The 19,868-nt window shown below is 44.0% G+C and overlaps 1 long non-coding RNA gene across 1 annotated transcript in view; it reads left to right on the plus strand.

The window, feature by feature from the left end:
* Window positions 1–2,019, plus strand: part of LOC309871625 — a 3,294-nt gene extending 1,275 nt beyond the window's left edge. Inside the window, exons 3-5 of the long non-coding RNA XR_014315382.1 lie at window positions 789–839; window positions 1,299–1,373; window positions 1,784–2,019. This is a non-coding gene — a long non-coding RNA (uncharacterized lncRNA). The remainder of the gene's footprint in view (window positions 1–788; window positions 840–1,298; window positions 1,374–1,783) is intronic.
* Window positions 2,020–19,868: the final 17,849 nt, after the last annotated feature.

Below are 19,868 nucleotides of genomic sequence, written 5' to 3' on the forward strand. Positions count from 1 at the left end.
CGTTTTCTTGAGCATACTTGACGTTTCCAAGCAGAGGCTGGCGGCGCGGGCAGGTGGATGAAAGAATTTACTAGAGGCAGAACAAGAGATGTTCCTTGGCTAAACTGCCAGGCCATAGCTGGGGGCTGTAATGAAGGGGGAAGGCGGGAAGGGAGGGGAACGAATGGAATTTTCTTTCTTTGGTACCTGTGCTCAGTTTTAAGTAGCCCATCCGTCATCTAGGGCCTACAGGTATTTTGAGCTGGGTCACCTTAAAGGTCTCGTTTGCCTTCAACCAGGTGGTCGCTATGGGCCCAGGTAACTTCATTCCGGTTTCCTTTGCTCGATCCTACTGCTTAAAAGTGTCCTCTACAAAAGAGAATATTTTAATTAAAAAAAAAAATTTTAAGTACTTTACACCATATCTGGGGCTCAAACTCCCAACCTAAAGATCAAGAGTTACGTGCTCTACTGACCAAGCCATCCAGGCACCCCACGTGAGGATTTTTTTTTTTTTCCTAAATTTTGTGGTTTTGGTTGACCCAACCACCAATTCTCAGCTGTGTACCGTTTTAATTTGCTTGAGTCCAGGAATGGCACCTTAAGGGCAGGACAGTAACACCTGTGAACAGGAGCTTTTCCTACTGGCATATATGATGACTGAACTTTTTTCCCCGACAGATCGACCATGTTGATCTAACTTTCCTAAGCCAGTTTCTGTCTGATATGCCAACTTGAGCAGCTCCTTTGTCCCTCACTTCCCTTGAGCATCTAGCTGATGGGAACTCATGTTTGTTTTTTCATCTTAGAGTTACTGTTGGCTGAAAGCAGACTTCGAGTAGACCAGGAATGAGATGTTGGTGAGTGATGTCCATGTGGCTGAATACACGGGATCTGGAAAATAGAGATAACAACTCCTATTTTGAAGTTTATTTAAGTAATCTCTACAGCCAGCGTGAAACTCTAATTCCTATCCCCAAGACCGAGAATCACATGCTCTTCGGAACCAGCCAGGCAGTAGCCTATTTTAAATACGGGACTGTCTGTGCCCTTTGTGTTCTGCTCTAACTCAAATTTGGCCATTGCAATTGATGACCTAACTTTTTTCCCCATCAGATCGACCATGTTGATCTAACTGAACCTTTAGCCAGTGTTTTGTCTGATGCATTGGCCCCAGAGATGACGTCTCTGTTTTCTGCGCACCACTAACTTCTGCCGTGTGTGTGTTTCAAGTGTTTAAGTGGTGTTTGGGCTTGGTTGGTTTTCTCCCCACCAGGAATCCGGTTCCTTACCTTGTTTTACCTGCTAACTTTCTACAGGTTAGGAACCCTGTGAGCCACAGGACCATACGTAGATGCAGCCTGATGAGCTTGGTTCATTCTGACCTGCGGCAGGTGAGGTTTGCAAATGGCATTATCTAAGTATCAGCCCTCTTTAAAGGTGATTAAATGTGGGTGCCTGGGTGGCTCAGTGGGTTAAAGCCTCTGCCTTTGGGGTCATGATCACAGGGTCCTGGGTCCTCTATTCAGCAGGGAGCCTCCTTCCTCTCTGCCTACTTGTGATCGCTCTGTCAAATAAATCTTTAAAAAAAAAAGGTGATTAAATGTTCCCCCATTAGACGTACTGAGTTTGCCTGCTGGGGAGTAACCTGGGAACCCACTTCTCAAGTGGTGTGTAAAACAGGAGGGGAAAATTTAAGACGAGTAGGATATATTGGTACTACTGGGTCCTAGAGGGCACCCATATCCCAAACAAGTAGCTTTTTACATCAGAATTAAATACTGATTGTATTTTTTTTTTTAAGGAATTTCTCAACTATGGAGCTGGTCCCAAGTCTTGGAAAAGATTGATCCTGTGCTTTCCTGAGAAAGAGTGATAGTTCTGGTTGAATCGGTCTCACAAAGGTTTTATGTAACCTGAGGACTGTCTAGAGGCCTGTGCCCATTTTGAAGAATCCAGGATTATGGTTAAACTTGGTAAACATTTTTAGTTTGTATCATTCCTATCTGGAGAGAGAAAATAAAATTCTTAAAACAAAAATGCTCTTGTGTTTGATTAATGGAGGTAAACATGAACCATGGAGAATCAGTAACCATCATGTCTACAGGGGTCAAACTCCAGGGGCAGAGAAAATGGAGGGCTGATCACACACTTAGACATTCTGCAGGCATTTCTAAACAGTTAAGTACACTAAAGCATGGGTCCAGTGATCATGAGATCAGTATATGTGATTAGGGCTATATTTGATTTACATGTTTATACTGTTTAGCCATGGAAAATTCTAGATTGGTCTAAGATACATGGCCAATCTAGTTTCATCTAACTCTTACCATTCTCCCCTGCCTCAATTTTAATATAAGACTGTCTCACTCAGGAAAGATGGAATTTCACACTGGGCCATTTATATTGTGCCTTCTAAGCTAGAGCCTGCTATTGACTCCACATGTGATTTCCTTTGAGTGTGTTGGACTTAACTGCTTAAAATGAACAGAAAACATGAAAGGGTAAGTCCCTGGAGTATTCAAAATTTGTTCTGTTGCTAGTTTGATTCATACCTGTTTTATTCCTTGGCTGGCTTTGATGAAGCAAGCTGTCCGGGGGAAACGTCCATGTAACAAGGTGGGGTCGAGGCGACCATGTGCGTGGAACCAAGCCCTGCTAAGGAATGCAGCTCCTTCCCCACTGGCGTTTTCATACATTCAAGAGACCCTGAAACCAGACCCATTCAAGCTGTGCCTGGATTAGTGACCTACAGAAAAGATAAAATGTTTTTTAATGTCACTAGTTTTGGGGGTAATTGATCCAGCAATAAATCCAGAGCTCCACTATAATGGTCTTGACATAAAGACCAACTTGCACCAGCCCACTGACCTTCCTGAATCTGTCAGGGCATTCAAAACTGGGGGCCCAGCCTACATTTCTAGGTTTGTGTTCCCCTTCATGCATTCAATTGAAACTTCAAAAACGAGGGGTGCTTTGCTGGCTCAGTTGGTTAAGCATCTGGGCTCAGGTCATGATCTCAAGGTCCTGTTTGAGCCTCCTCCCTGCTCATGCTCTCAATCTAAAAAAAAAAAAAAAAAAACCAACTTGGAAAACTGATCTCCCCTTCCCCCATCAAAGCTGCCTCTCTCCCACAGCCGTTACTTTTTGTATTGACACCTTCGGGCTAGTTGCTCACGTAGAACATTTGGGGAATTCACATTTTGCTCTTGTTGCATGCGTGAAACAATCCACTCCCATTGGTTCTGCCTTCAAAACCTGAAATTTGTTTTGCTACCACTTTGCTCATCCAAACCATCCTCCAAGCTCTGATTACTGATCTTGCTACTACCACCCCCCTCTATGATCTATTATGCAGGTAGAGTGGTGCTGGAAAACAAAGATCATGCCACCATCCTCAAAACCCTCCAGCATGTCCCCACCTCACTCGGAGTAAAAGCCAGAGTCTGGCCTTCCCTATTTCCTCTGTCTTAATCTCTGACCTATCCCTTTCTCTTTCCATCACTTTCAGCCACCAAACTCTTCCTCCATCACTTGACAATCACTCCTACATCAGAATCTTTGAACTTGCTACTTCCCCTCCTTGGATCAACCAATCAATCCTAGACTCTTCAGATCTTTGCATGGTTCCCTCCCTCGGCTTAGTCAGGTGTGCTTATTCAAATGTCACCTTTCCAGGGGACCTATCTAAAATAATATTCCCTTCTCCTTCTGTTCCCTCACCTTGTATTTTTTTCAAAGTATTTATCACTGCTTAAGTGACACATACGCACACACTGTAGGTATATTTATATAGTATATTTGTTTATCGTTGGTGCCCCCCCTCAACCCCCCACCCCCATTAAACCCGGACTCCATGTATGTAGCAACTTCCCCTTCTTTGTCTATGGCCCCTCCACAAGTGGCACAGTGCCTGGTATGTGGGAGGCCACTCACTATTTGCTAAATGAAAGAATGAATCACACACTTGCCTTGTGGCTGGGCTGTGTTAAGACACTTGACATGCAAACTTTGTTACTCATCACACAGCCCAGTGAGGAGAGAACATGATTCTTATCCCAACTGCACAGATGAGGGAGTGAGGTTCAGAGAGGTATGGTTTCCCCAGTTCTGTGTGAGACAATTAGGTCACAAACTCTGACCTGTTTGACTCCAAAGTCCCTTCTTTTCCCTTCCCAACTTACTCCCTTCTGCTAGGACAAGGAGTATTTTCTGTTCTCTGCATCCTCTGGAGTTTCCAGAGCTATTCCTTGCATACAGTAGGTGCTCAATAAAGCAAAAATGACCAAATGATTCCTTGAACTATTACTCATGAACTGGTAGCATGAAGAAACAACCCATTCCATAAATATTTATTGAGTACCTACCATGTGCCAGACTCCATTCTAGGTGCTGAGAATACAATAGTGGAGAAAAAATACTGCCAGTGTAGAAGATTAACTTGCCAGTGAAAGGAAGAACAATAATAGTATGAAACAATAATAGTATAATAATACTATTATATTATAGTATAGTATAATTATATTATATTATATTATAATAGTATAAAACAATAATAGTATGTTATTAAATGATAAATACAGGGGTGTCTGGGTGGCGCAGAGGCTTAAAGCCAGGGTCCTGGGATCGAGCCCCGCATCAGGCTCTCTGCTGGGCGGGGAGCCTGTTTCCTCCTCTCTCTCTGCCTGCCTCTCTGCTTACTTGTGATCTCTGTCTGTCAAAAAAATATATAAAAATCTTCTTAAAAAATGATAAATACAATGTGGAAAACTCAGAACAGTAGGAAAAAGGAATAGAATTGGAAATGTATAGGTGAATAGTTGAGTACAGAGCTAAGATAGATCAGGGAGTGAATGGTGTGAGTATCAGTGAAATTCCAGGCCAGTGTAAAGGCCCTGAGGCAGGATATGCCTGCTGGATGCTGTGTTTAGAGCAGAAAGGAGGCCAGTGTGGCTTTGAGTGGAGAACTGGAAGGTTGGCCCCAGTGGAACCATTTTCCTGCCTCATAACAATGACTGTGGCTGAGTAACATCCATCCCTTTTGGCAGGTCATGTGCTTTCCAGGTCCTACCATGATCTACTTCTCTCTTTTATACACCTGCCCTTGGAGGAATAATCAGATAATCATCAGGAATAAAAACAAGGTCTAATACTTATCAAGCCCTTACTATGTGTTAATTGCAGTCCTTTACTTGTAATGAAACATTCTTCTGACAACCCTGTGAGGTAGTTTGTATTATTAATCTCATTTGACAATGGAAGCAGCAGTCTCAGAGAGGTCAAACAACTTGCCTAAGGTCAACACACCTGGGAAGCGTAGCAGAGCCAGGACTTGAACCCTATCAGCTTCGCCTTGACTTTGTAACTTTGGCTTAATGGCAGTCAGTCATGTATATGCTGTCTAGTGGACTTAGGAAGGACTCAATTTCTGGCTCTTTAAAGTTTAAATGAAAAGTTCCCATGCTTTCGCTGGACTTCCTTGTCAGTGAGATACTTCTGAGTTCAGAAGTGGCCCTAAATGCCCACCAGCTGGAGGCCTCCAATCTAGTCCTTTCTTGGCTTTTTGCTGTTGCTGCTTCCCTGAGCTCCAGGGCCAATGATAGGTCTTGAATGTTCAAACTCTGCATCCTGTCTTAGCTTCAGTCCCACCAAACATTTTTTCAAAGATTTTATTTATTTATTTGACAGACAGAGATCACAAGTAGGCAGAGAGGCAGACAGAGAGAGGGGAAAGAAGCAGGCTCCCTACTGAAAGAAAGCCTGATGCGGGGCTTGATCCCAGGACCCTCAGACCATGACCTGAGCTGAAGGCAGAGGCTTTAACCCACTGAGCCACCAAGGCGCCCCCACCCCACCAAACATTTGATGCCTCAGTGTCACTTTACTTCTTTGTCCTCCAAGCTGAGGGATCTGGCAAATAACTTTGCCTCTACAAGCCTCAGTTTCCCTATCTGTGAAATGGGGTTCATAACAATATCTACTTCAGAGAATTGTAAGGTTCAATAAACTCATGTCTGCAAAGCATTTAGCCTAAGACCTAGCAAATAGTAAGGACACAGTTCCTATCTAGTGAATAAACAAATCTTCCTGTCATGTTGAGATGGGAAGAGGTCTCTGTTGGGGAACTGTAAGAAGAAGAATAAATGTGTTCGTTGTGTGTTTACCGTGTGTAGTATTCTGTTATTTATTATCTCTTTTAATGTATACCTCAACCCTGCTTGTTACTGTCCCAATTTTAAAAATTAATTAATTTTAAATATTTTATTTATTTATTTGACGAAGAGAGAAAGAGGGAGAGCAGGAGAGCACAAGCAGGAGGACCTCCAAAGGGCAAGAGAAAAGCAGACTCCTCGCTGAGCAGGGAGCCAAATGTGGGTGCTGATTGCAGAACCCTGGGAACACAGCCTGAGCCGAAGGCAGACACTTAACTGACTGAGCCACACAAGTGCCCCTTACTATCCCATTTTTTTTAAATTTTATTTTTTATTTTTTTATTTATCAGAGAGGCGGGGGGGGGGAGAGAGCGAGCACCGGCAGACAGAATGGCAGGCAGAGGCAGAGGGAGAAGCAGGCTCCCTGCTGAGCAAGGAGCCCGATGTGGGACTCGATCCCAGGACGCTGGGATCATGACCTGAGCCGAAGGCAGCTGCTTAACCAACTGAGCCACCCAGGCGTCCCTTACTATCCCATTTTAAAGACTGGACAACTGAGACTTAGGGAGGCTTAGCAACTTACTTGAGGTCACACACTTTGGAAGTGAGAGCTGGGATATGAACTTCATCCTGGGCTCCTAATTTCTGTGCTCTATTGTCTTGCAAGAACTTTTGCTTCAGACCCTCACCAGCTGCGTAAATGGGATCACAAGCATTTCTGGAAAGCTGTGGAGAAAGAAAAGGGATTCACAGATCATCTTTCAGAATTCGAGCAGGGGGCAGTATTGTCTCCCCTGTACCTCACTCTTTCTTGGCCGGGAACAGAGCAATTTTATAAATGGTTCTGAGTCTGGGATTAGTCCTGGCTCCAGGCATACAGCCAGCTCTTAGCTCCAGATCTCCCATCTATAAAATGGGTATAATATTACCTTCCTCTTGGGAATCTGTGAGGATCAAATGAGATATGTCAAAATGCTTAGTGTAGCACTTGGCAGGGGGTAAGTGTTCAATAAGTTATAACCATCTCCCCCCTCCCCTGTTCCAGGCAAAAAGGGATGAACCAGTAATGCAGGCAATAATTTGGATGAATCCCAAGACACATGCCAAGAGAGGGAAGCCGGTCTCAAATGGTTACACACCATGTGATCCTATTTATTTGACATTCTTGAAAAGGAAAAACTACCGTGATAGGAAACAGATGACTGGCGGTTGCCAGAGTTAGGATGGGCAGGGGGTGTGAGAATAAGGAATAGCACAAGGAAGTGAGGGGTGACCTTATTGTGGCGATGGTTACATGAATTTACACCTTTATTAAAGGCTGTGGAACTGTACACCAAAAGAAAAACTAAAGTCAACCTTATTGTATGATAATATAAAAAATATTAACAACAAACATGGGCTCTGGAATTAGATTTCCTGGGTTTGAATCCTAGCTCTGTCCTTTATTTAACCATGCAGTCTTTAAGCAAGTGATTCACATCTCTTTCTACTTCAGAAGCCAGTATTGCACTGTATGTTAACTAAAATTAAATTTTAAAATAAATGATTCACATTTCTGAACCTCACTTTGTCTGGAAAATCAGGACATTAATGGGATCCACCGTTTGGGGATATTTTGAGGAGGAAAGGAACATTTGTAACTCTGCTTGGAACATGAAAAGAGCTTCTCAAACGCTTATTTTTTAGTTTCTTTTTTTTTTTAATTTTTTCATTTTTTATTAACATATAATGTATTATTAGCCCCAGGGTTTTTAGCTTCTTTCTTTTCTTTCTTTTTTTTTCTTCTAATATTTTATTTATTGGGGCACCTGGGTAGCTCAGTGGGTTAAAGCCTCTACCTTCAGCTCAGGTCATGATCCCAGGACCCTGGGATCTAGCCCCGCATGGGCTCTCTGCTCAGCAGGGAGCGTGCTTCCTCCTCTCTCTCTGCCTGCCTCTCTGCCTACTTGTGATTTCTGTCTGTCAAATAAATAAAATCTTAAAAAAAAAAAAGACTTTATTTATTTATCTGACAGACAGAGATCACAAGTAGGCAGAGCAGGCAGAGAGAGGAGGAAGCAGGCTCCCTGCTGAACAGAGAGCCCGATGTGGGGCCGGATCCTAGGAGCCTGGGATCATGACCCGAGCCGAAGGCAGAGACTTTAACCCACTGAGCCACCCAGGCGCCCCAGTTTTTAGTTTCTTTTAATCTTCTTCTTTTCCTTTTTCCTCCTAGATTTTGCCGGCCTCAGTCCTCATTGTGGTGCAATAGTCCAGAAGGATGGAGCTTGGCGTCCCATCCAGGACTTGCAGCTCCAGCCTGTGTCTGCAGGGGGCGCTGGGGCCACACATTTCTCCAACGGGTGGGCGCAAAGCCTCCACCTTTGGGCTGGGAAGAGGGAAAAGGGCTTGGTGGTGGCCTAGTGTATGGGTGAGCTTTTCAGATGTGCTAGAAGTGCAGCTAGCACTTCTGGGGTTGACTGCAGCAGCAAAGCCTGAGAAAGGGAAAGTTCCCCAGGCCTGAAATGTGGTGCTAATGGTGCCTCCCCCAGACCCATGCAACAAACCAACCAGAAACAAATTTACCCATGATCCCCTCAATCTAATGCGTTAGTGATCAGATTTTCACTTTCCCACATTCCCTTCTGTCCCCATAACGTTATCATAGTAGAGTGGCTACTCCCAGCATGGTTGGAGCTTCCCATTTTTAAAGGAAGCCAGAAAGCCTTAAACTGTTAGCAACAGATTCCAATTTTATAAACTGTGAAGACTTAGAAAATGTGTGGGCCTCAGAGGGCCTGGAGGCTGCCAGCTTGAGACCTCTGTAATTTGAGCTGTATCCTTTTCAGCATCTGTCCTGTCATTCCTGAGCCAGATAAAACACATGATGTCCAGTTCTATGTGAATCTCAGATAAATCACAAATAATTTTTTAGCCTAAGTACATCCCTTGCAATATTTGGGACACAGTTAAAATTGTTTGTTGTTTATCTGAAATTCACATGTAACTGGGTGTTGCGTGTTTCTGTTTGCTAAATCTGGCAACCTCCTTCCTGGGAGCACCTGGCTTGGGACAATGGCATCTGCTCTTGAATAGAACGCCTTGGTGGACTTTATACATTCTGGGTAACTTCTATACTCTCTATCAACTTGGATTTTTTTCCTTCAAGATTATCTGGGGGGAAATTGCATTTATAGATTCTAAACTGGCTTCAAAGTCTGGGTCATGGGATTGGCCGGCCCCTGATCAATTTCTCCCAAGGTCCCAATGTTCATTAATTGCAGGTCTTTTTAGAAGGTGACTGTTTTTTCTTTTCTTTTTTTTTTAATCTGTTAGTCATGGCAGAAACAGACCATCTTGGGCTTATTTATATCTGCAGCTTTTTTAAATAGAAAAGGAAAAATCTGGATGCTCTCCCTTGGCAGGCTCATTTAAACAAATGGTCCTTTTGCTAAAACAGACCTGCGGGAAGGGTTACAGTCTGCAGGTGGGGAGGTTTGGATGGGGGGCTGTCCTGGAAGGTGAGAGCTTTTTATTTTTATTTTTTTAAAAGATTTTATTTATTTATTTGACAGACACAGCAAGAGAGGGAACACAAACAGGGGGAGTGGAAGAGGGAGAAACAGGCCTCCCGCCGAGCAGGGAGCCTGATGTGGGGCTCAATCCCAGGACCCTGGGATCATGACCTGAGCTGAAGGTAGATACTTAATGACCTAGCCACTGAGGCACCCTGCTTTTTTTTTTGTTGTTTGTTTTTCTCTCTCTCCTGTGTTAAAATGGCATTGGGGCAGTCTGGAAATCTGATGTCACTTTTGGCTCTGCCCAGGTTAACCTGATATTTTTACAGCCAGAGCAGCTACCTAGGGAGTGTGGTGGTATTTATTATAGTGCCACTTGGCAGGCTGCCGCTAATGTTTCTCTGTCCCACCATTCGGTCAAGTCCAAGCAGACCTCTCTTACGCCCCATTTCCCCTACTCCAGTTGTCCTCGTGAGGATCGTCGTCTGTAATTGCCTTTTGTTGCCATGTTCTACCAGGCTCCACACGAGGTACTTGATGTGTGATAATTTACTCCTTACCTCAAATCTCCAAGGGAGCTAATATTATTATTCCAGCCTTACAGATGAGGAACCTGAATAAATGGCTCTGCCAATGTCTTCCCTTGCCTCCTCACCCTCGTCTACCTTGCTCAGCGCTCCTGGAGCCTGGGCGGCTTGAGCCCTGTGCTGCCTGGGCTTCAGCAGCAGGTTGGAAGCGGGAAGGCAATTGAGGCTGAGCTAGCCATTCCTCTGGCTTCGCCCTGCAGGGTGCTTCTCCAGGAGCTCCTCCACATAACCCTCCTTCCGGGCTATGGTAGTGGCTCCTTCTTCCCTGGCACCTTCAAGTGCATGGGTGCTCCCCTTCTGTTTCCAGCACCAGGGTTCCTTGCAGCCCTGTGGTTTGCTTATGTTCTGTGCGTAAGCTTGTGGTATTCTCTGATCAGCCTTCTGGAATTGTTCTACATCCAGTAGGCTAGGACTGGCACAGAGGGAGCTGGGATTCAAACCCAGGGACTCCAAAAGAACCTTTTGCAAGCTGCACTCAGATTGCTCCTGCCAGGCACAGGGTCTGCCTCTGACACAGACCATGATCTGCTCTCATTTCTAGCATTTTCCCACAACAACTGCAGGGAATGTTAAATGTATTTTCTGTGCCTGCCAGTATTATGACCCTATTAACAACACACACACACACACACACACACACACACACACACACACACACTCTGAGGCTAATTTTACATGACTTGTTCTTTGGAACAAGATTCTTGTGAATACTTATACCCCATACCCCAAGTGTTTAATTAGAATCATTTCAGGGACAAATCATAGAGCTGAGCCAAAAAGGAGATAAGAAGGATAATGATCCCTCAGTCTCTGCCCTAAAATAGTTCATAGCCAAGTTACCAACTCCCTGATTAATTTTTCAGGCTAGAATATCATGGGGGATGAGACCAAGCTTATATACATGTGGTTTCCAAACTCTCTATCCTCACATTTCAAGATAGGGATATATATATCCCTATATGGACATATGGATATCCATATATATATGGATATATAGAGATAGGGATATAAATATAGAGAGATAAGGATATAAATATATATATATCTATATATGGAATCATATATATGTGATTCAAAACATATATCAATCCACATATATATTCGTATATATATCAAAACATATATCAGTATATTCATATGTATATCCATATATATATCATTATATTTATCAAACAGCACATATGGAACATATATATATGGTTCAAAACATATATATCAATCAGCATCCAGAAAGTAAGTAATCCAATTTAAAAATGGCCGAAAAACATGAACAGACATTTCTCCAAAGAAGACATCCAAATGACCAACAGGCACATGAAATATGTACAATATCATTCACCATCAGGGAAATGCAAATTGAAACTATGATGAGACACCACTTAATACCGGTCAGAAAGGCTAAAATCAACAACACGAGAAATAACAGGTGTTGGCAAGGGTGAAGTAAAGGGGAATCCTCTTGCACTGTTCGTGGGAATGCAAGCTGGTGCAGCCACTGCAGAAAACCGTGTGGGGTTTCCTCAAAAAGTTGAAAATGGGGGCGCCTGGGTGGCTCAGTGGGTTAAAGCCTCTACCTTCGGCTCAAGTCATGATCCCAGGGTCCTGGGATTGAGCCCTGCATCGGGCTCTCTGCTCAGCAGGGAGCCTGCTTCTCCCCTCTCTCTGCCTGCCTCTCTGCCTACGTGTGATCTCTGTCTGTCAAATAAATAAGATAAATAAAAATCTTTAAAAAAAAAAAAGTTGAAAATGGAACGTTCCCTATGATTCAGTCATCACACTACTGGGTATTTTTTTTTTTTTAAAGATTTTATTTATTTATTTAAGAGAGAGACAGTGAGAGAGAGCATGAGCCAGGAGAAGGTCAGAGGGAGAAGCAGACTCTCCATGGAGCTGGGAGCCTGATGTGGGACTCGATCCCGGAACTCCAGGATCATGACCTGAGCCGAAGGCAGTTGCTTAACCAACTGAGCCACCCAGGCATCCCACACTACTGGGTATTTATCCCCCCAAATACAAAAACACTAAATTCAAAGGGATACGTGCTCCCCTGTGTTTTACTGCAGCATTTTTTTTATAATTCCCAAATTATGGAAGCAGTCAAGTGCCCACAGATAGATGAATGAGTAAAGAAGGTATGGTACATATACACAGCATATACATAATGGGATAGTATTCAGCCATAAAAAAGAATGCAATCTTGCCATTTGCGAAGACACAGATGGAGCTGGAGAATATAATTCTACGCAAAATCTGTCAGAGAAAGACAGATATCACACGATTTCATTCATACGTGGAATTTAAGAAACAAAACAAATGAGTAGAGAGAGACAAAGAAACAGGCTCAACTATAGTGAGCAAAGTGGTCATCGAAGGGGAGGTCGGCGGGGGATGGGTGAGACAGGTGATGGGGACTGAAGAGTCTGCTTATCACGATGAGCACCAGGTCTGGTATAGAACTGTGGAATCAGGGGCTCCGGGCTCGCTCGGTCACTGGAGCACAGGACTCTAGATTTCGGGGTTGCGGTTTCAAGCCCCATATTAAGTGTAGAGATTACTTAAAAATAACAACAATAATAATAATTTAGGGCATCTGGCTGGCTTAGTCTGTAGAATGTGTGGACTCCTGATCCCAGGGTTGTGAGTTCAAGCCCCATGTTGGGAGTGGAGCCTACTTAAAAAAAAAAAAGAATTATTGGGGCGCCTGGGTGGTTCAGTCAGTTAATCAGCTACCTTCAGTTCAGGTCACGATCCCAGGGTCCTGGGATAAAGTCTTGCATTGGCTTCTTGCTCAGTGGGGAGGCGGCTTCTCTCTCTGCTTCTGCCTGCCACTCGGCCTGGTTCTGTATGTGCTTTCTCTCTCTCTCTGACAAACAAACAAATAAATAAATAAATAAGAAAAAGAATTATCGAATCACTCTATTGTAACCATGAATCTAATGTAACACTGTATGTTAACTACACTGGAATTTAAAAACGTAAGAAAAATATATATTAAATATATATTTAATAAGGATATATACTTAAATAAACTATTAAAAATAACTTTTTATTATGGAGAATGAACTAGGACAACATGCAACAGCCTAGACCAATCTCAAGGGCTTTATGGTTATTGACAAAAGCCAATTTCTTTCTGTTTTTTTAAAGATTTTATTTATTTATTTGACAGGGAGAGATCACAAGTAGGCAGAGAGGCAGGCAGAAAGAGAGGAGGAAGCAGGCTCCCTGCTGAGCAGAGAGCCCGATGCGGGACTCGATCCCAGGACCCTGAGATCATGACCTGAGCCCAAGGCAGCAGCTTAACCCACTGAGCCACCCAGGCGCCCCAACAAAGGCCAATTTCAAAAGGTTCCTTATGTATGATCATTTATATTACATCCTTGAAATGAACAAACTGTAGAGGTAGAAAACAGGTTAGTGGTTGCCTGGGTGTAGGGATTGGAAGACAAGGGTAATCCTAAGTGGTTACCGCAAGGGAATTCCTTGGTGTCTTGTTTGTGGTGGTTACACGAGTACAGGAATCTATTTATTATGGAATAAAAATGTTTAGAATATACGTGTGTGCGCACACACACATATAAGTGTAAAAACATGATGACAACAGAATGAGATCCGTGGTCTAGTTAAATATATTGCACCAAAGTCTATTCCCCGGTTTTTATATTGTACTATAGCTATATAGGATGACACTGCTGGGGGAAGTTAGGTGAAGGTACATGATATTCCATGTACGAATTTGCGGCTTCCTGTGAGTCTATAATTACTTCAAAATAAAAAGTTAAAAAAAAACCTTCATTACCAAAGCAGAATAAGTACATTGTAGAAAGCCAGAAACATGGAATAAAAATAAAAAGACCCTATTACATAATTCAGACACTCCACTGTCAAACCTTATTGTATATCTTTCTAGATCTTTCGTATGTTTATATATATTGTATGTATTCTGGGGGGCTATTTTTTATTCTATTTTTAAAAATATTTTATTTGTTTATTTGTCAGAGAGAGAGAGACAGAGAGAGAGACACGCAGCAGGGGGAGTGGCAGGCAGAAGAAGCAGCAGGCTCCCTGCTGAGCAGAGCCCGATGCGGGACTCGATCCCAGGACCCTGGGATCACCAGCCGAGCTGAAGGCAGACGCTCAACTGACTGAGCCACCCAGGTATCCTAGGGCTATTTTTTAAAAAGATAATATTTTAGAGCAGTTTTAGGTTTACAACAAAATTGAAAGGAAAATGCAGAGATATCCCATATGCCCTCTGCCTCCCTTGCGCACAGCCTCTCCCATTATCACCTTCACTCACCGGAATGGTACATTTTTGTTTTTTATCAAAGGTGAACCTACATTGGGGCACCTGGGTGGTTCAGTGGGTTAAAGCCTCTGCCTTCGGCTCGGGTCATGATCCCAGGGTCCTGGGATCGAGCCCCGCATCAGGCTCTCTGCTCAGCAGGGAGCCTGCTTCCTCCTCTCTCTCTCTGCCTCTCTGCCTACTTGTGATCTCTGTCTGTCAAATAAATAAATAAAATCTTAAAAAAAAAAAAGTGAACCTACATTGACACATCATAATCACCCAAAGTCTATAGTTCACCTTAGAATTCTCTCTTGTTGCTGTACTTTCTATGGGTTGGTACAAAAACATAATGACATACAGTTGACCCTTGAACAACATGGGTTTGAGCTGTGTGGGTCCTCTTAGACATGAATTTTTTACAATATGGTACTGTAAATGTATTTTCTCTTCCTTATGCTTTTCTTTTTCTTTTTTCTTTTTTTTTTTTTTTAAGATTTTATTTACTTATTTGACAGAGAGGGAGAGCACAAGCAGGCAGAGTGGCAGGCAGAGGTAGAGAGAGAAGCAGCCTCCCCACTAAGCAAGGAACCTGACTCGGGGCTCAATTCCAGGACCCTGGGATCATGATCCAAGCTGAAGGTAGCGGCCCAACCAACTTAGCCACCGAGGTGTCCCATGATTTTCTTTTTTTTTTTAATTTATTTTTAAGTGATCTCTATACCCAACAGGGCTCTCGAACTTACAACCCTCAGGTCAAGAGTAGTAGGTGCCATATGTTAAAAAAAAAAAAGAAAGAAAGAAATATGCTTGTCTTTAGTTATTTGTTAGCTTTAAGTTATATATTGATGCAGAATAAAATGTCCCTCTATAAAAAAAAAAAAAAAAAAGAGAGAGAGTATTAAGTGCCACTGACTGAGCTAGCCAGGCCCCCTCCATTATGATTTTCTATTTTTTAAAAGAAGATTTTATTTATTTATTTGACACAGAGAGAGAGAGAGAGAGATCACAAGCAGGCAGAGAGAGAGGGGAAAGCAGGCTCCCCACCAAGTGGAGAGTCTGACATGGGGCTCGATCCCAGGACCCTGAGATCACAACCCGAGCCGAAGGCAGAGGCTTAAGCCACTGAACCACCCGGGCGCCCCTTGATTTTCTATTTAATAGCATTTTTTTTTCACTAGCTTACTTTATTGTAAAAATCCAGTATAAAATACATATAACATATATAATTATGTGTCAATCAACTCTTTTATTAGTAAGGTTTCTGGTTAACATAAGCTATTAGTAGTTAAGTTTTGGTGGAGCCAAAAGCTATACACAGGTTTACAACTGGGCAGGGGTCAGTGTCCTTAACCCCTAGATTGTTCAAGGGTCGATTGTATGTCCACCATCGATGTTTCATACAGAGCATTTTCACTTAAAACCCTCTGTGCTCTGCCTGTTCATCCCTCTTCTCACCCTGTCTCTGGCAACCACTGATTTTTTAAAAATATTTTATTTATTTATTTGTCAGAGAGAGAAGGAGAGTGAGAGAGAGCACAAGCAGGGGGAGAAGGGAGTGCCGCAGAGGCAGAGGGAGAAGCAGTCTCTCCGCCAAGCAGGGAGCCCAATGAGGGACTTGATCCCAGGATGCTGGGATCATGACCTGAGCTGAAGGCAGAGGCTTAACCCACTGAGCCACCCAGACATCCCAGCCATGGATCTTTATGTTGTGTCTATGTTTTTACATTTTCCAGAACATGATATAATTAGAATGATACAGTATGTTACATGCACATAGTTACTATCATACAGTAACCTTTCCAGAAGGGCTTCTTTGGCTTAGTAATATACATTTAAAGTTCTTCAGTGTCTTTTCATGACTTGAAAGCTCCTTTCGTTTCAGCAGTGGACAATATTCCGCAGTTGGTTCTCCTGCAGCTTATCCATTCATCAACTGAAAGACGTCTTGGTTGCTCTCAAATTTTGACAGTTATGAATAAAACTTCTACAAACACCCTTGTGCAGGTTTTTGTGGAGACATAAGTTTTCACCTCCTTTGGGTCCTTGTGGGCAGAGCCCGTCTCCCACAAGAGAGGCAGACGGAGCCAGACACTTGCCTTCCCAGCCTCACTGGAGGCTAAGGCACGTGACCTAGTCCTGACCAATGAGACACACAGGAAACATGCCTAGAGGATGTCACGTTTCCGCTCCTATGATTATTATCCATAACATGATTTCTTGCAGCGATCAGTTGGGGGAGGTGGCCCACAGAACGGTGCAGAAAATCCAAAAGCCTGGGTGCTGCTCTGTACTTAGAGGAGTGCTTCTCAGACCGTAATGTAGGCATCTTATTAAAGTGCAGACTCTGGTTCAGTAGGTCTGTGGTGGGGCACGAGATTCTGCATTTCTTTTTTTCTTACTCTCTCCCTCCTTCCCTCCATCTCTTCTTTCCTTCTTCCTTCCTCCCTCCCTGCCTCCCTATTTCCCTTCCTTCCTTCCTTCTTTCAGATTTATTCATTTATTAGAGAGAGAAGAGGAGCAGGAGGAGAGGGACAAGCAGACTCCACGCTGAGCACGGAGCCCCCCACGGGGCTTGATCTCATAACCATAAGATGATGACCTGAACCAAAATCAAGAGTCAGCTGCTTAACCAACTGAGCTGCCCTGATGCCCGAGATTCTGCATTACTTTTTTTTTTCTTTTTAAAAAAAGATTCTATTTATTTATTTGACAGAGAGAGAGAGAGAGAGATCTCATAAGTAGGCATAGAGGTAGGCAGAGAGAGAGGCAGAAGCAGGCTCCCCACTGAGCAGAAAACCCCATGTGAGGCTCGATCCCAGAACCCTGAGATCATGACCTGAGCTGAAGGCAGAGGTTTAACCCACTGAGCCACCCAGGGACACCGAGATTCTGCATTTCTTCAGATGAAGTTAATTTGTATATTAGGACCCCCCACAAAAAATGGAGCCTGCCCTCGTGGCCCAGCCCAAGTCCCAAGCATAATCCTAAATCAGCCTGCGCTTACAGGAAACACCTGTCAAGGAAACGTAACACACATCAGCCACAATCTTCCAACTCCACTTTAGCTAGCTTACCATACCCTGTGGATAGGACCTTCTAGCCCATCCTGTCATTTCGAGGTACCTTTACCCCCTTTAAGCTTTGTAATAGTCTTGCCTCAAATCCCTTGGAAGCAGTGCTCCACTCCTTGTCTTGTAACAAGCAAGCTTGTTACCAAATTGTTTTAGTTTATCATTTGACACTAACAAGCTCCCAGGGGATGTCAGTGCTGCTGGTTCTTGGGCCACAATTTGAATGGCGGGGTATTCCATGCTTTTGAACACAAACAGGAGAAAACCCAACTATATGTGATTTAAACCAAAAGGAAAGACATTCCCGAGACGGTAGTGAGTTTGATCCAGCAGTTCATCAACCTCTTCAAGGACTCGGGCTCTCTCCCGCTTTCCTCTCCGCTACCCTGGGGGGTTCATGTTCAGTCCTCAGGCTGGTTGCCTCAGGGTCATGAGAACCCCAGGGGCCACGCCCAGAACACCGGAAATTTCTTTTTTTTTCTGTGGAGCAGGCTCCCCACTGAACAGAGAGCCCAATGCGGGGCTCGATTCCAGGACCCTGAAATAGTGACCTGAGCAGAAGGCAGAGGCTTCAATCCACTGAGCCACCCAGGTGCCGCAGAACGCCTGAACTTTCAAAGAAAGAGGACAGCAGCCCTTCCCACGCATCTATCAGTGAGAAAAATCTGTCCCAGGAGCCTCCTACACCCACCCCAGGGCTGCTGATGTGCACAACCATTTTAACAGACTACCTGAAGGCTGTCTGAGAAGTGCTGGAAGTCCTCTCCTGGTGCCCCTCCGCCAGAAGTGTGTCACGCGTCCAAGCCTAATCCTCCATTGGCCAGGGGAGAATTCCTGTGATTGGCTCAGACCTGTAGTTCTCAGAGGGAAGTCCCTGGAACAGTAGAATCAGCATCACCTGTGAAACTTGTTAGACAGGCAAATTCTTGGCTCTGGCCCAAACCTACTGAATTAGCACGTGTAGGGGTGAGGCACAGCAATGATTTCACAGGGCCTCCAGGTGTTTCTGAAGGACCTGGGTCAACCCTGGTTGCACATTAAAGTCATCTGGGGGGAAGCTTAAAAATGTTCTGCTTGATAAAAATCAGGAGAATGGCGCCCTCTGGAGGTAGGCTGGGGTATAGACCTGGAAGTAGTGTTAGCAACTAACTTGTCCTGGTTCCTGTCCCCCACCCCCCAAGTCTAGGTTTTAGAACCGACAGTCCCATGTCCTGAAAAAAACCACTCAGTCCTGGACAAACAGGGATGGCTCTTCACCCTACCTCGAAGGGACAATACGGAATTTTTTGGTGTGCTTTTGGAAACCTTCTATGCCATTATCTGAGTGGTGGCTACATGGGTGGACACGTGTGTAAAAAATGCTGATTCATTTAAAGTAAGTGCATTTTACTAAAAGTATGTTTTACTGTAAAAAATACAGATGTCCAGGTCGTATTCCAAATCAACTGAATCAAAATCTCAGCAAAAGATCCCAGGTATTGCAGACCCAAGAAAACTTTTCTGGTGCTTCTAATGTCCAGCCAGGGTGCGAACTAATGTGTTCAAATCACCAGAGAGTTTGTGAAAAGGAAGATTCTGGCTCAGTACATCTGGGATGGACCTCGAGACTCTGCATCTCCGACAAGCTCCCAGGTGATGCTGATGTTGGACCGTGCTCTGGGTAGTGAGGGCCAAGTTGAACCAAAATTTACCTTGTTAGGGAATTGGCCTGGCTCAGAAGAGTGAGTGACTCTTGATCTCAGGATTCTCAGTTTGAGCCCCACATTGGGTGTAGTGATTACTAAAATAAATAAAAACTTTTTAAAAATTTGCCTTCTTGATTTGGGGGCAGAGAAGGGGGGACATTTCCCTGCAACATCTTGGTGCTGGTTATGGAGGAGGAAAGAAAGTTGGTGGGACAGACGGACTAGCTGTAGGGTGGAGAACTCTTGTGGTATTAAAGGAACCAAAGTCCAGGGTGAAGTTAGGAAGAATAGAAGGGCACACATGGGCAACCACACAAACATAAGCTCAGATTGACATGCCAAGAGGTCCATGTTTGCCTGGGTTCTGGACTTAGCCAAATCGGGGCTGAGAACCCCCACCTGGGCTCATCTTGCTGGTCCTAAAGTCACCTAAAGTCACTGCACATCCATCCCAGATGTGCGGCAGCTAGAGGTGCCCTGTCCTCTGCCCCACAGATGCCACCAAGACCAATATCGGCCTGCCAGTTGGCTTAATTACCCAGATGGGAAGTTGGCAAGGGGAGCCCAGTCTTGGGTAGAGATAAATGACTCCATTATCTTCCTGGGCAA

The sequence above is a fragment of the Mustela nivalis genome, assembly GCF_964662115.1.
Source record: "Mustela nivalis genome assembly, chromosome: 8".
Classification (NCBI taxonomy): domain Eukaryota; kingdom Metazoa; phylum Chordata; class Mammalia; order Carnivora; family Mustelidae; genus Mustela; species Mustela nivalis.